We start from the raw sequence: 6827 nt of genomic DNA on the forward strand, positions 1-6827 counted from the left end.
TGAAACGTTTTAAATGGCACTCTTATCGATGAATTTTACACTAAACCAAGCTATCTTCTCAGATCTAGCTTTATTTACCCGCCGTTTCATCGTAAAACCAGAAGTGCGAGTTCGTAAATTTGAAATCTCGATCCCGACTCAAATTTGACATCGGAAAGAAAAAAATTGTTTTATTTTTTTCTGAAAATTCAAAACCTTGAGCGGAGGGTTTATAAAACTGAAAATAAAATAAATCCTGGCCTTAAATATGTAATTAGATCATTAGCATATTAAGCAGGAGCAAAATATAAATGTTCAAAGAATTCATGCATTTCACTATATAATCATTAGAGCCCCACCCTAAAACAAGAACCCCTGACCCTGGGGCCATAAAATTCACAATTTTGGTAGAGGCACTCTTGCTTATCATAACTATGTACTTAGTTAGTTTATTTAATACCCAGGAGCAGAGAAGAAGATTTTCAAAGAATTCATGTATTTTCACTATATAATCAATAGAGCCCCGCCCTAACACCAGAACCCCTGACCCTGGGGCCATAAAATTCACAATTTTGGTAGAGGCACTCTTGCTCATCATAACTATGTACTTAGTTGGTTTATTTAATACCCAGGAGCAGAGAAGAAGATTTTCAAAGAAATAATGCATTTTCACTACCTACTTATTTAGCCCCGCCCTAGCACTAGAATCCCTGACCCCAGGGCCATGAATTTCACAATTTTGGTAGAGGACTTATTGCTGATTACAATCATGCAAACAGTTTGACTGCTTGATGTCCAGGAGTAAAGAAGAAGATTTTTAAAGATTGCATTAATTTTGGTGGTTTTGGCCCCGCCCCTCAGGCCCCAGGGGGGGGCAAGGACCATGAAATTCACAATTTTTGTTCCCCTTTACCCATAGATGCTTTGTGCTAAATTTGGTGGAAATTGGTTGAGTGGTTGCAGAGAAGAAGCTGAAAATGTTCAAATGTTAACACACGACGAACGACGCACGACGACGGACGAAAACAGGTAGCAACAGGTCACCTGAGTTTACTCAGGTGACCTAAAAATGTTAATGCATTAACATAAAAGTACCTGGGTATATGATTGATATTTTTATAATTCATAAATTAACTGAATCAATAAAATTAAGTCACACTTGTTATCTTGAAATGCTTATGGGACTGCTGAAAAAACTGAGATATCCAAGAGATTCAGGGTAGGATATATAGAAAAAAAATGTCGTTCAAGGGACTTTAAAATGACTTTGATATCTCAATGTGTTCAAGATATCACTCAGTGTCAAAGATATATACCAAAGTTCAACTCTAAACAGAGTATATAAAATTCATATACATGTATGCCATTTACAGTTGCTAATTCAATCTATCATTGTTCATTAATAATCTGCATGAGAAAGAGATATGCGCAAAATGAGCAAATTAAATCAACAAAGTAAATCATATATATGCTATTCCTAGTGTTTACGAATCATTCATTCAATTTGTAATACTGTCATGAATGTCAACATACCCTAGGTAGTCAAAGTTGTTTGATTTTAAGATACTGTAGTTTAACTGTACATATTCAGACGGCACTGTATTCACTATAATGTTTTCCAACAGTACACAATCACATTTTTCACATTATCTGACATCCATCATTTACTATCATGATGAGAGTTATGCCCCTTTTCTATAACCCCAAAATATTGCTTTCTTTCTGAAAATTGTAGCTTTTTTGACCTTACATAGATATCAACTAAAGTCTCCATAAAATAGGAATTTAAGTTATGAAAACTTATATCATTTTAATCTTTACTTAAATTAAGGGACAAGAAATAAACAAAATGATTTTCCAATATTTACATAGGACTTTCAAGATAAACATTCTGTTTCTAATTTTGGCATATTCATTACTCTTGATTCTGGGATTCTGTACTAGTATGTATTCGTTCAAAAAATATGATGTATCGTGGCCCTGATAATCTTCAATAGACTTCATAATAAAAGGCTTCAGCCTTAAATATTCCAGAATAAAACTTTGATCCCCCACTGTGGACCCACCCTACCCTATAGCCATATGCTCTGAACAAATCTAAATCTGCTTTTAACTATCTCAAAGTGACTACTCATGACCTAGCTGCCTATTCTTGAAAAGAATTAAGATTTAATTTTTTTGTCTACGGATTACTATTGTTCTTTAATTTATTGCTGTACTCTATTTACATCAATAACATATATCATCACCAGTAATCAACATACCTTCTCTTTGGACTTGATCATGACATCCTTTCCTAGATTCTCGTGGTTGAAGCTTTCATCAGATAATTTCTTTTGTTACAGCTGAACTACAAATATGATTAATAAGTTAATACAATCATCTAAATCAATTAATCCTAATAAAATACAAGCATTTGCAATAATATGGAAAAAAAAAACTGAATGAAAAATACTGACAAATATCAATGCACTACATGCAAATAAGAAAAATATGTTACGCAATCATTTACAGTTTGCATAATATGCTGATTTATGTATCAGCATAATTTTCAGTTCATTAAATTGTTTGCTGAAACAGACAACCAACTGTATTTCTAAATTCTCTTTTAACAGATTTTCTTCTGCCTTTGAACTTACATGTACTGTTATGCAGCATGATGTGAGAATTTTTTCACCCATTCTTTATTATTAAAGTATATGCTGAAAATAGAACAGAATGTGATTAAATCTTTTGAGAATTAAACAAAAACAAGAATCACTGATGCATGATTTTCAATTATATTAATCCTTTTATCAACTTCTCTCTCTCTCTCTCTAATTATATATAAAGTTTACACAGGATTCTTTTATACATTAATTGATATACATGTACATTTGTACATGTAGATATTGGAGTAATTGGGCATGCTTAATATTTTTTTCTTTGTTTATTCCAATCAGCATGATCAGGATGATAATAATTAAATAATAATGTTGCCTGTCAAATGTTATAAATTTATCCTTACAATTACATATACAATACTCACAACAGTCAAACCTTGAACTTGCACATTACTGTCTTCAGAGTATGCCCTGCAAGAAACATTCATTGCAGATTATAATTCATTTGATTTGATTTTCTTTTTTTATACAGTGTATTTGCTTTTTTTTTTTGTTTTATTTTAATGAAATTATAATGTTTGTGCATTTAATACAGTATCATACACATACATATTGAGGACCATTTTTAAATTTGATCAACAATATAATTCTTCAAAACAAAAGACATACATTGTATACATGTAAAGATCAGTAAAGCCCATATTTTAATAGTGGAAAAAAATATTTTCTTGTGTGTATAATTTGTGTGGGATGGTGCACATCATTAAAAAAACAAACAACAAAAAAGGACGGAATGTCGTGATAGCTGACTTTACAATGCAATGCTAAACAAGAGGCCAAGGGGCCACATTGCTCACCTGAGCAATTGGCTAGAAAAAAGCACATATCAGATCAGAACTGAAAGTTAACTGAGGGTGGGGAGGGGGAGGGGCTTGAAATTTAACCCCCCAGGGGGTCATGATTTGAACAAACTAGAATCTACAATACCTGAGGATGATTCCCTATAAATATCACTAAGCTTTGAAGTACTTGAAAAGAAGATTTTAAAAGGTTTCCCTATATATTCCTATTTAAAACTTTTAATGGCCATTTGGCCCCACCCTACCCCCGGGGGTCATGATTTGAACAAACTTGAATTTACACTACCTGAGGATGATTCCACATGAGTTTCATCTTTCTTGTCTCAATGGTTCTTGACAAGAAGATTTTTTCTATATATTCCTATGTAAAAATTTGATTGGCCATTTTGGCCCCACCCTACCCCCGGGGGTCATGATTTGAACAAACTTGAATCTACACTACCTGAGGATGATTCCACATGAGTTTCATCTTTCATGGCCAAGTGGTTCTTGAGAAGAAGATTTTTAAAAGATTTTTCCTATATATTCCTATGTAAAACTTTGATCGGCCATTTTGGCCCCACCCTACCGCGGGGGTTATGATTTGAACAAATTTAAATCTACACTACCTGAGGATGATTCCACATGAGTTTCATCTTTCCTGGCCAAGTGGTTCTTGAGAAGAAGATTTTTAAAGATTTTTCCTATGTATACATGTATTCCTATGTAAAACTTTGATCGGCCATTTTGGCCCCACCCTACCCCAGGGGGTCATGATTTGAACATACTTAAATCTAAACTACCTGAGGATGATTCCACATGAGTTTCATCTTTCCTGGCCCAGTGATTCTTGAGAAGAAGATTTTTCAAAAATGCCATTTTTTTGTCTAATTCATAATTATCTCCCCTTGGAAAAGGGCGTGGCCCTTCATTTGAACAAATTTGAATCCCCTTTACCCAAGGATACTTTGTAGCAAGTTTGGTTGAAATTGGCCCAGTGGTTCTTGAGAAGAAGATGAAAATGTGAAAAGTTTACAACAACAACAACAACGACTACGACGACAACGACGACAACGACAGACAACGGACAAATTTTGATCAGAAAAGCTCACTTGAGCCTTTGGCTCAGGTGAGCTAAAAATAATTGAAGGCCCATGTGACTGGGGTCAGTGATTTTTTTTATTTATCTAGGCTACTACATGGTAGGGGGCATCTGTCTTTTGGGTCAGGTCTATGTATACTGACACGCAAAAGAAACGCAACATCATACTTTAGGGTGAAATAATTATGTAAAGTAAAAAATTTTAAATCTTAAAATCATGAATATCTTCAAAGTGGTAAATATCGGTAATGTAACGGTTGAACGATTTCCATACCATAACCGGAAGTCAAGTTTGAGTTTTCATAACAGAAATCGAAAATTGCATGTTTCACAAAACAGTTGGCAATATTATGGAGCTTTAAGGGTTTGTACTGTTCATCTTAAGTAATGCAGCAATATTTCAAAAAATAAAATCTTTCGCTTTCCGTAACGATGCTAAAGCTTCTTGAAAATGGCTAAGTGCGCATTTCCATTGCTCTAGCTGAAAAATCTCAAAGTAAAGGTGATGGAGAGTTGATGATGCAAAAATACACTACATTACGTCTCAACGGGATCTTACGTATTATATTCATCAATGATAGTCTTTGGACCGAAAGTCAAAGGGTCACTACAATGCGCTAAGTTAGAGAAAATTCCACCTAATCATCTGAAAAACAGGCATTTAACAATGGTAAAGAATAATTCCTTCGCCCAGATCTCGATATTGATCAACCTACTGTATCGTAGAAATTAAGCTGCTAATGTTGTTTTGGACAGTCTTGCACGTTGTAATTGAGTGGCTGGGAGGGGGGCGTTTTAAAAGTCATATGTTACTTTGTAAAGTTAAAAGATAAACATTTAACAATTTTATCAAATCTCTGATGTTCTGAAAAGTGAGTTTAGCCTTACTGTATTCTTTTTTAAAAATCATTAGATAAAAAATTCAAACATTTGTAGATTACTGCTTGTTGCGTTTCTTTTGCGTGTCAGTATATAACAAAATACAATTATAGTTGGGCTAGTAACTTGACAGGCTTGTCGGAATCCTGTTTTGTTTAGATTAATTATTTGTCCAACTGTGTATCACATAAAATAAACAAAATATAACTATTACATCATGATTATTATTATTATTATTATGGTTTTGGGTCAGTCTCTTTTTATTAAAATCTAGTAGCCTAGTGGGATAGTGATATTATGATGAGCTGACCAGTAAAAAGCCTGAGTGAGCAGTGAAAGAAAACTATTTCTAGCCTGGGCCTACAATGATTTCACATTTGTGCTTCATTATTAAATACATTTTCTAAATTCAATAATGTTTGTTTATTACCTTATAGGGTCAATCGTGTTATTTTTGTAATACCTGGAGATGTCTGTTCAAAATGTACTCTAACCTGCAATAGACAAACAAAAAAGAAAATTTTGACCAATCAGATTGATGCATGCATGCATGTAATTTATTATACCCCCCGCTTGAAAAGTGGGAGGGTATATTAAGTAATCGATATGTCCGTCCATCTGCTATGCTTTGGTGTACCCATATATCCACTGAGTGATATACGCGGGCGACAACTGCATATGTGAAGTTTCATACCTGATATATACACAAGTATGTCAGTGTGAGAACTGCATTGACATCATGATGAGCTGATCATAAATTCTATTATATTAAATTAGAAAAGTGAAACGGAAATGGTTGTTGGTTAGTTTCGTACAAACGTTAGACCTACGTTTTCTTTTCAACTCTTAAACACTAAATAATATTAATATTGCGATCATACAAGTAGTATGAATCTGCCATTGTACTGGGACTGCACTGAGATAATACAAGTTGTATTATAGTTACTTTCAGACCTCTCTGGTGACGGAGTTGATAAACGTTAGTCCGTTTAGTCTCCTATATGCCGTTATAAGACCTGAATAAGGCAGACGGTTGCGGGGAATAGACGGCTAAGTAGTTAGTAGTGAACCAAAGCGTAAGACCTGAATAAGGCAGCCACTTGGTCAAATATTTAGAGAGGTGGCATACCACAAATAAAGGTGGGGGAAGTGCCAGGATACAGTGCTTGTGGAGTGGCAGGAAAAGAAGAAATTTGTGTACGGGAGACACCCGTTGACCACAGTTAGTGGTTGTCCAATCAAGAAGAAACTGTTTATATTGAATTATAGTATTGTATTTGATTGTACATATATATTTGGTCAACAAAACCTGAGTTAACAGGTTAACGAATCTAGTATAACGCCTCGGTGATACAAGACATATCACCAAACACAAGCTCGGCCGCGTTGCGCGTTACCTTATTTGGTGGCAAGCGTCCGGGTTTT

General features: G+C 34.4%; 1 long non-coding RNA gene across 1 annotated transcript; it reads right to left on the reverse strand.

Moving 5' to 3' along the window:
* Nucleotides 1-2248: 2248 nt before the first annotated feature.
* Nucleotides 2249-3084, reverse strand: LOC134252305 (uncharacterized). Its single transcript, XR_009988947.1, has 3 exons — nucleotides 3008-3084; nucleotides 2619-2681; nucleotides 2249-2329 (listed from the first exon to the last, which is right to left on the reverse strand). It is a non-coding gene; the product is annotated as an uncharacterized LOC134252305 (long non-coding RNA).
* Nucleotides 3085-6827: the final 3743 nt, after the last annotated feature.

Source organism: Saccostrea cucullata, unplaced genomic scaffold (assembly GCF_032062105.1).
Source record: "Saccostrea cucullata isolate Sc308-1 unplaced genomic scaffold, CSIRO_AGI_Scuc_v1 ctg19510, whole genome shotgun sequence".
Lineage (NCBI taxonomy): Eukaryota > Metazoa > Mollusca > Bivalvia > Ostreida > Ostreidae > Saccostrea > Saccostrea cuccullata.